At 34.6% G+C, this 10,008-nt stretch overlaps 1 pseudogene across 1 annotated transcript; it reads left to right on the top strand.

Annotated features, from left to right (window-relative positions):
* The first annotated feature begins 1,713 nt into the window (after positions 1–1,713).
* Positions 1,714–5,870, top strand: LOC137738652 (protein LIGHT-DEPENDENT SHORT HYPOCOTYLS 10 pseudogene; annotated as a pseudogene). Its single transcript, XR_015966249.1, has 2 exons — positions 1,714–2,478; positions 5,593–5,870. The product of XR_015966249.1 is annotated as a protein LIGHT-DEPENDENT SHORT HYPOCOTYLS 10 pseudogene (transcript).
* Positions 5,871–10,008: the final 4,138 nt, after the last annotated feature.

Here is a 10,008-nt window from a genome sequence, read left to right as displayed (position 1 = left end):
TCAGAATTAAAAGAAAACTAGATGGTTCCATAGATAGATATAAGGCTCAATCTATTGATAAGGTCTTTCATCTACAAGAAGGATTAGACTACTCTGAAACTTTCAGTCTAATGGCAAAACCTGTGACTATAAGGCCTTTTCTTACTCTGGCAGCTCAGTTTGAGTAGTTCTTGAATCATCTTGATATTAGCAATGCTTTCTAGCATAGTCATCTTACAAAATCAGTTTTTATGCATCAACTACCTGTTTTTGAGGATCCTACATATCAAATCACATGTTTGCAGACTTGACAAATCCTTATTGGATTGAAACAAGCTCCTAGAGCTTGGTATGAAAAGCTACATGGTGCTTTGAACTCTCTTGGCTTCATCGGTTCTCAATTTGATCACTCTCTGTTTGTAAGATACATATCACTTAAGGCATAATATAGATCAGTTGTCAATACTGCTATAGAGATCACATGGATATGTAAATTGTTGGTTAATATTGGCTATTCTATTCCTTGTCCTCCTCAATTATGGTGTGATAATATCAACAATTTCTTTGGCTAAGAATTCTATTTTTCATGCTCAGACCAAGCATGTCGAAATAGATTACCACTACATCTAGGAAATGTTTTTTTGGAAAGGAAGTTTCTCTACAATTTGTCTGCACACAAGATCAGGTTGTTGATATTTGTCCCAAAGCAGTGTCACAACCTAGGTTTTTGCTTCTTCATGACAAACTATTCAGGCTATTACCTCAGCTCAGTTTGAGAGGGCATATTAAAGGCAATATTGTAATAACATCTGCTAAAGATAAAACTTAGATGTTATTAGTTTGTTATTTTAGTTTTGGTTTGTTAGGTTGAGCTATTAGTACAAGTATGTTTATAACTTGTATATATGCACAAATGTAACTTTATTTCATTATCAATGAAATCATAATTTTTCTAATAACAAGTACTTTCCATAGTGAGCCATATTCGTTGTTTATTTGTTCACCGTCTACATTGTACCTATTTTGTTTATTTAATCAAACTAAATCTTCTTAACAAGATTAAATTTTAGTTGGCAACACATCCAAACCAACAACAGTATTTTCTCTTTGTAGCAGATCTCTTTCAAATACTCTTTCTCTGAATAAACCAAATACAAACAGTAAGATAGCAAAAAGATTCTCCCTAGCAATGATTTTTTTATGGATTATGAGCACTTCCATTGCATGTCCAGCGAATATATACATATCTAGCGAATTATGACCAGTTTGGAGAATGGGGACATATTAACTATGTACGTATTTATTATTATGTTACTCAAATTAGAATACGCATAGTTGTTTATTATTAATATGTTCTTATAAATGTAACAAATTAACTTTATCAATTACTTGTTATTATAGAAAATTGTTATTAGCATTCCAAAATTCTCATTTTCCACTCCAAATTTTTGGTATTTATAAAGAAAGATACACTTGTGAAGTGTGCAAAAGAGAATTTTCAAAATACCAATAACTATTCTTGTGTTATAATACGCAAAATAATAACATGCGTTGTTGTCTCTATAAAAAAAAAAAAAAAAAAAAAAACAATTCGAGTTTCAAAAGACAGCAAATTTTGTAACTTATTGACAGACCAAAACGTCTAGTTAGTGGTAATAGCACTATTAGAAAAAAAGAATATAAATGAAAAGATGAAGGAAAAGATGAACAGGAAGCATCATATGGCCCCGACCCCATGGGAGGTCTTCTCATCACTGGGCCCATAATGTGATTTCCGTCTTCCTCCCATCTTTGATTTTTCACTGCCTATTCCTTTCACCTCCTGCCCTTCATTATTTGTTCCTTTATTTAGCAAAACAAAAAATAAGTTCATCTGGAATATTCATTAAGTGATCAGTCATCCCCGCTCTATGTCTGGAGAAAGAGGCCAAGATTTCGCCGAAGGATCGTCCGCTGGAGGTTCTCTGAATGATGATCAGCAGCAGCCGGCCACACCAAGCCGCTATGAATCCCAAAAGAGAAGGGACTGGAACACTTTTGGTCAGTACTTGAAGAACCAGAGGCCTCCAGTGGCGCTGTCTCAGAGCAATTACAACCATGTACTGGAGTTTCTTAGGTATCTGGACCAGTTTGGGAAGACCAAAGTTCATCTCCAGGGTTGCATGTTTTATGGGCAGCCTGAGCCTCCTGCTCCTTGCACATGTCCACTTAGGCAAGCCTGGGGCAGCCTGGATGCTCTCATAGGGAGGCTGAGGGCTGCCTACGAAGAAAATGGAGGATCCCCGGAGAACAACCCTTTCGCTAGCGGTGCAATCAGGGTTTACCTGAGGGAGGTCAGGGAGTGCCAAGCTATGGCAAGAGGGATTCCTTTTAAGAAGAAAAAGAAGAAGCCAAGTCCAAGCAAGGGATCCGGACCAAATGATGATGAATCAAGTTCTACCATGCATTTTTCTTGATGCATGTTTGATTCCTTTGGCCAATTTCAGAATTAATCAAAGGGTAAGTAGATATTATATACACTAAATTATATTCATTTTCTTTTTATGGTTAATTAAGTACGTTCACATCATAAAAATTTAATTGGAGTTAAATGAAGAAAAATTTTGCCAGTGTACATGATATACCCCCAAAGCTTATACTTGTTTTTTTTTTTTTTTTTTTTTTTTACTTTTTTAATATTTTTTTTATCAAATCCCCCAAAAATTATAGTTAACAAGAGAGAAAACGACAGTGAAACTTATGAGATGGAGTGCAGTCAAAGGACTGTAAATTAGTTTGATATGGAACTACATATACATGAAGAACAAAATTAAAACCCTAACTGATATACTCAAATTAGTATTTGAGTGATAATGTTCCGATCGTGATCAGTAACTTTAACCAATAATAAATCACTCCACCTATGTCGTGTTGTAATAACATCAGAAACAATAATCTCTTCTCTCCAACTTCTCCCTCTCTCCTCAGGTCCTCTTCATTCTCTCTCTCTGAGACATTCTCACGATGCAATCTCCACTGTGACTGTCGTACGTTAATTAAAAATTGTTATCTATTTGTAGCTTTTCATTAATTTGGCTGATTCTGCAAATTTTTTGTGCCCCACCATTATTTGTCAAGAAATATATATATCATCACAAACTTTCATACGTCAGGATATATAATTCAAAAATATAGACAAATGATTGAAATCTATGATTAATTAAGGTTTAAGGTTTTCACAATTCTCTTTCATTCGTATTTTTCTAGTTTTTGGCGTTCATCCATCTTTTTCTACAGCTTTTCTATCTTTTGGTTTTAATTTAACAGAGGTCATCATAGCGAATCTATAACACCCATGATGATCAATTCCACAACTAATTGCTCTTCTTTTATAAGTACAGCTAGTAGTTCTATAAAATGTCAGTTATACACAACTAATTAATTAGTCTTCTTTTATACGCCCATTCTTATGTTCCTTTACCAATTCATTTTTGCTTGATGCCCGCAGTTCAAGATTCTGTTGCGCAGCGTTTCATCATGATCAAAGGCTTATTACAAAACATACACACACACTGTCTGAAGAGGAAAAAAAATTGTAAAAAGACATTAAAATAAAGTCTGATTATGCTGCTCAAGGGTTTTTACTTCACATGTCTTTGTCGGGTTTTCATAGGAACTTCATATTATTTTATGCATTAGGTTGATAGCTCAGAGTTAAATAGATCTCTAACTCAGAGTTGTGTGAATTGCAGTTTACAGAAAATCGTATACTATTTGCACGTGTTTCGTCTAAAGACACACACACACACACACACTCACACACATTTACATACATATATAACTATGAATTTCCTGGCCTAATAGTCAAACACAGATTACAGAAAACGTGTTCGCAATTTCTAAGACCAAGGTTTACTAGGGTTTGATTATTTCTGTTGCTCTCATTTCATGCGAAACTCATGTGAAATTTGCATTCTTAATTACAAACATATAAATTAGACTACTATGCATACCCTACGTAAAGCTCGTCTATCAACAAAAAGTGTCGTTTAATATAAACTAAAGATGCATCAATGATCTAGCATGCGTTGATGAGACTTCAGAGTATTGGGAAGTGTTATTGGCACTCCAAAAATCTCATTCTACACTCCTCACAAGTGTATTTTTCTTTCCTAATATAGAAAGTTTGGAGTGTAGAATAAGATTTTTGGAGTGCCAATAACAATTCCCCAGAGTATTCTGTATTGGAAATTGAAGTATTGAATTATATGTTTAAATTTTTACCTATTTTATTCGTTTTTAATTGATTTTGAATTGGGTTGTTTTTTTTGTTGGTCAAACGATAGATTTGTTATATTAGATATTAGATTAGAGAGCCAGTGGAGTTTGAACCCAGACCATGGTGTAAGGACAACACTTCTCTTCATCATCCTTAATTGAATTCATTTGAATACGTAATATCTTTAGTATTGCATACACAACTATGAATGCTTCCTTATTTAATGACTATATATCAACGCAGCTATTATTTGTCGACATATTTGGATTGGACTATAATACATGCTGTAAATTCATGATCCTTCGAGCTTAAAAAGTCAATGCCTATCTTTTCTATGTGGCTTTGGCGATGAGCACAGAAGACACTCAGTAGTATAATTTTGTAGGTTTTGTATGCGTTCGCAGACACATATACACTGATATTCTAAAACTAAATAGCTAGATGCTTTGGCTGAAAACTTGAAGGTTTGTATTTCAGCCATTAGATCATCAAAAATGCTACTTTTATCATATTTTTCATACGACAATTATATTAACTCTCTAATAGAAATGGGACCAGAGAGCTAGAAAAATATAGTATGAAAATGTAGTAAGTGTGCGCATTACTCTAATAACATACCACATTTGTGGAACTCTAGAACTTGCAAAATAAAAAATAAAGAATTAAATAAAAATTAAATACACACACATGAAAAAAGATAATGCATCTTCACCACCTCTATTACAAGTGTGTCAGTTTTATGTGTCCAAATGAAATTATAGTTATACATGTGTGCACACATATATATTGCAACTATGCTCTCTTGGTAAGCAATCTAATATGTTATTGTGTAAAACTACAAACCCAAAATACACATTTTGATAATTTTTTTATACAATGATATATTAAAATCAAGGGATGAGGAAAATAAATTGGTATCAAACTCTATTCACGATATTCGAACCTAAAACTCTGCACTTACAAGAAAAGAGAAATACTAACACTAAGTGGCTATACTCATAGTTACAGTTGACAGTTCAGTAACATGTTAGAATGTCTAAAGAAAGCAGATTATCAAATAAGTAACACAAATTTAACCAATCACACACAGCAGTTTAAAATTGACTTCAAGTGAATTTAATTAAATACTGAATATTTACAAGTAACACACATTTATTGTCTGATGGTTGATTGTTTAAAGGTCACTCATACACTGCAGTTCGTTCTAACTCCAATATGGTTGCGTTGTGATTGTATTTTTGTTGTTAGGAACTTATCCGATCGACAGATACATTCCAGCACTTTGAAACGGAACCAGTAACAGATGTACCCTTAATGTATAATCATCAAACTCATTATTTATTACTTCCTTGCAGATCATATGGAAATTGAACGAAAAGGAAGGAATTGTTCCAAGGGAATTTGCCTGGATGCTTTCGGTATTGTCAAGTTCGATTATGGCTTCTTTTTTTTTTTCGGTCAAATTACATAAGGAATAAGTTGATCTATATAAGTAGCGATCATTTATGGCTTGCTGGCATGAACACAAATCGGTATTAGTTCCCTTTGTTAAATTGTAATTGGAGAATTTGAAAGCATGTAATAGATTATCGGAAATCCTTTATGCTTGGATATATAAATATATATTTGTATCGTGCTCGTTATGTCCATAGTTGTAAATACTATCAGGACTATAATGATATTATGTGTTTCCTACATATGGTGGGTTTAGGCATGTAGTGTCAACAATCACACTGGAAAGACCGCATTACTAAGATCTTACCTATACTAAATAAATTGATACAGAATTATTCTAGAAAACAATAAGCACATCGGAAGAACAACTCACCTGAAGGTGACGCCATTGGAAGAACAAGAAGAAGCAGACTTCTACTTCCAACACACAACAACGCTCTCTATCAAATGAATAGGGTTTTAGCTAATTCGAGAATCAGCTAGTGTGGAAGCAGGGACCTCTTCTAAGGGTTTCACTCAAACAATCCTATTATTAGTAGAGTGATAAGCCATATCCCTTTATGACTTTATTCCTCAGTATACACAAGATGAAGACTTCAATTAGACAGCTGCAACATAATTAAACTCCACGACTCTTATCCTATCAAGACTCTCAGACTCCTTGTGTCTCATGCAACTTGTATGACAAGTTACGAGTAACTCAAGAAATCTAGTTGTTAACTCATTGTCATTCAACCGAAGTTTTATATTCTCCCACTTGAATCTCGATAAAATAAGACTATCATTGAGCTTCCAAGAGCTTGCAACTACCCTTCTTAGCAACCTGTCATTTCAAGCAAAATACAGAACCATAGAAAAAACAAGGTGCACTCTATTTTGCACTTCGCACTCTATGATTACATACATATTAAACTTGAAAAACTATGTTGCCATTAGAGTCATAAAGTCAAGAACCAACTAAACATGATGTTAGTTCCTCAGAACAAACTAAAAGATGTGTTTAGTACCAAAATTGTTTGAAGAAACATAAATTAGTCATAGGATCAAATCATCAGAATCAATTAATTATGAATTGTAATGCAACTGACAACAATAAACACAAGAAAAATAGTTTAATGCAATTAACTGAGTGCATACTCCCACTCATTAACTGAATCAAAAGACTCTTTTATGCCCATGTTAAAGATATGCTTCTTTAAAAATCCCCCAGATAAAGCCTTTGTCATTAAGTCAGCAACCATAACACTTGTGTTTATGTACTCCACATCAATAGTGTCTTTCTTCACTTCTTCCCTCACCTTCAAGTACTTTATGTCCATCAATCTTCTTGCATAAGACCTCTTATTATTCACCGAAAAGAAAGCTGTAACTTGTCACAATACAACATGAGAGGCCTTTCAATGTCATCAATGATCATCAATCCTTTCATCATGTTCCTAAACCAAATAGCTTGTTGAGTTGTTGCGTAGCACCCTATGAACTTAGCCTCTACAGTCGAGGATCCTATACACTTTTGCTTCCAACTTTTTCACGATATTGCACCGATTGCTAACAGAAAAATGTACCCATTTGTTGATTTCCTGTCATCCACACTTCCCGCCAAATCAGAGTCCGAGAATGCCACCAGCTCAAGCTTATCCATGCAACTATAGGTTAGCATGTGTCTAGTCCTCTTAAGATACCTCAGCACCTTCTTAGTCACAACCCCATAAGATGCACCAAAGTTTGATTGAAGACTACGTAATAAACTCACTACAAAAGTTAGGTCCGGTCTCATGCATACTTGGACATACATCAAACTCTCTACAAGAGATGCGTAGGGTTTGTCTTTCATTCCTATTCTTTCTAATTCATTTTTCAAACATTGCTCATGACTCATCTTATGTCCCTTTCCAATGGGCAATTCGCCACTCAAACATTTTTCCATATTGAACCTTTTGGTGACCCTGTCGATGTACTGTCTTTGTGAAAGACCAAGGGATTTCTTGACACGATCTCTGATAATCTCTATCCCCAATACAAATCAAGCCTCCCCTAAATCCTTCAGGTCGAAGCTTTGAGTCAACATATTCATGGTTGATTGTAGTAGAGACATGTCGAAGCTAGCCAATAAAATGTCATCCACATACAAAATTAAGAATATAATCTTGGTGCTGCTAACCTTGAGGTAAACACATTCATCCATTTTATTTTCTTCGAAGCCAGAAGCCATCATCACTTGATCAAAATTCTTGTTCCACTACCTCAAAGCCTGTTTCAAACCATAAATAGACTTATTCAATGTACAAATAATTGACTTTTTCCCCTTTTTGACAAATCCTGGTGGTTGATGCATATAAATATCTTTCTCAAGTTCTCCATTTGGAAACAATATTTTGACGCTTATTTGATGTAGTTCAAAATCAAAGTGAGCCGTGAGTGCTAGAAGCATCCTCATGGAATCTTTGGTTGAGACTGGAGAGAAAGTCTCATTGTAGTCAACTTCCTCTATTTATGTAGAGCCTTTCGCCACTAGCCTTGCTTTGTGTTTGTCTATATTACCTTGTGAATCTTTTTTCATCTTGAATACCCACTTACAGCCAACATTTTTTGTGATCCCAATCAGTTTTGGAACTAGGCTTCATACTTTATTCTTCTCCATGGACTTCAATTCCTCCTGTATGGCCTGTTTCCACAACGACGATGAATACTTTTGATGGCTTGATTGTAAGATGTGAGATCATCATCGTCAACAACATAGTGTTTAGCCTTATTTAGAGACAAAATCTGGTAGAATAGCTGCCTTACGTACTTTATGTGACTTTTGGACATTTGTTTATGTTGGTACAACAACTGGAGCAACGATTGGATCATGAGTAGTGCCATTTGGTTCATTAACTAGGGTTATAACTAGAGCTGTTGTGCTTGAATTTGCAGCCTATTTGTAGCATCTTTTTCCTGCAAGTTTTCATGTGGAGAAAAAATCAGCAACTCAGTGCGAGTAACATCGACAGATGCTTGTGGAACAAGTAGCTCCTCATTGTGGTTTAATTCTTCGAATCTGGAGAGTTTGTTGTGGAACTACGAATGTCAATCTCATGCAAATCTTCAAGAAATTTTGCATTATGAGTCTCCATAATTCTCAAGTAGTTGCTAGAATAGTAGAATTTATAACCCTTCGATTTTTCTGAATATCCAATGAACCTACAACTTTTGGTCTACGGGTTAAGGTTTTTTCTCACTTGGATTATAAAACCTAGCCTCGGCTTTACAGCCCCATATAGTTTGCACTTTTTAGTGCCTCTCCCCAAAGAAAAATTGGAAGCTTGGGATGTGCAAACATAGACCTGATCATGTCTTTGAGTGTTCGATTCCTTCGTTTAGCAACTCCATTCTGATGAGGAGTCCGTGGAGTGGTATATTGTATGACTATGCCATTTTGTTCAAGGTAAGTTGCAAAGGATCCTTTGTGATGTCCAGCTTCCGTATAATTGCCAAAATGCTCACCACCTTTATCGGATCTACAATTTTAATATATTTTTCAAGTTGTTTTTCGACTTCTAAGTGAAAGGTTTTAAAACATTCTAATGCTTCACATTTTTCAGAGATGAGAAAAAGATATGCAAATCAAGAAAAATCATCAATAAATGTTATGAAATAAGTGCAAGGATCGTTCTTAACCGGGGATTAGGAGGGATTACTAAATCGCTTGGAAATTGACTCAAAAACGTAAAACAAATGTTAAAAACAATAAACTAGACTCAAAGAATGCAAAACTAAACAATAAAACACAAACTAAGACACGTTCTAACTAAATTGAACACTAAAGTAAAGGGGGATTGAGGTTTTGACGAAATTAAACTAAATGCAACGATTGTAATTTAAAGGCAGAATGTAAATATGAATGTGATGAAAATATGGATGAATGCTAGCTAGAAGGTTCTTCTCCACACATGTCACACTTGCATACAATTTGATTTTTAGTTGGTCTTTCGATGAATTATGAAACTCAACACCCCGGGTTAATTAGGTCCGCTTAAATTAACCGTCAAGTTTTCCTTAAGTTAATGAATTGGATGATTGCATGCGACAACCCAAAGCATTCCCCACAAGTTCCCTACATGAATTGCATAATAGAGATACAAGCAAGAATCATTAAGCATCATGAAAACTATAAGTGTTGACGAGGCATTCGTTACTATGATTGCATGAAACTTATGCCAAGAATTTATTTAACGCGATTGTTTATAAGCAACCTCCACTACTTGTGAATATAAGTTCATAACTATTAGGTGAAATTCACTTATATTCTAGCGTCATATTCATGCATGAAAATT

The sequence above is a fragment of the Pyrus communis genome, chromosome 9 (genome assembly GCF_041283825.1).
Source record: "Pyrus communis isolate YQ-2024b chromosome 9, ASM4128382v1, whole genome shotgun sequence".
In the NCBI taxonomy this organism is placed as follows: domain Eukaryota; kingdom Viridiplantae; phylum Streptophyta; class Magnoliopsida; order Rosales; family Rosaceae; genus Pyrus; species Pyrus communis.
This window is presented reverse-complemented; position numbering and strand designations above follow the sequence as displayed.